Here is a 266-nt window from a genome sequence, read left to right as displayed (position 1 = left end):
GAAGTTGGTGTCTCCTGTGCGCCTCCAAGACAAATGTGGACAGAACAGGGGGAGGCGTTCGGGTCTCCAAACCGCACCTATCCATGTGACGCATCACTTAACGCGCACTGACAGCCCACCACTGAGATCACAGTGGAACTTTGGCCAATCAAGTATAGGTGTACATAAAGTCTAAATACAATAATAATAATAGTCTATTAATGTTGATGCAGATTTGTTTTACGTCCCCAGCAGGTAGGCCTACACAGTACTCAACATTTATCTTA

This window comes from Periophthalmus magnuspinnatus, chromosome 9 (assembly GCF_009829125.3).
Source record: "Periophthalmus magnuspinnatus isolate fPerMag1 chromosome 9, fPerMag1.2.pri, whole genome shotgun sequence".
NCBI classification, from domain to species: domain Eukaryota; kingdom Metazoa; phylum Chordata; class Actinopteri; order Gobiiformes; family Gobiidae; genus Periophthalmus; species Periophthalmus magnuspinnatus.
This window is presented reverse-complemented; position numbering follows the sequence as displayed.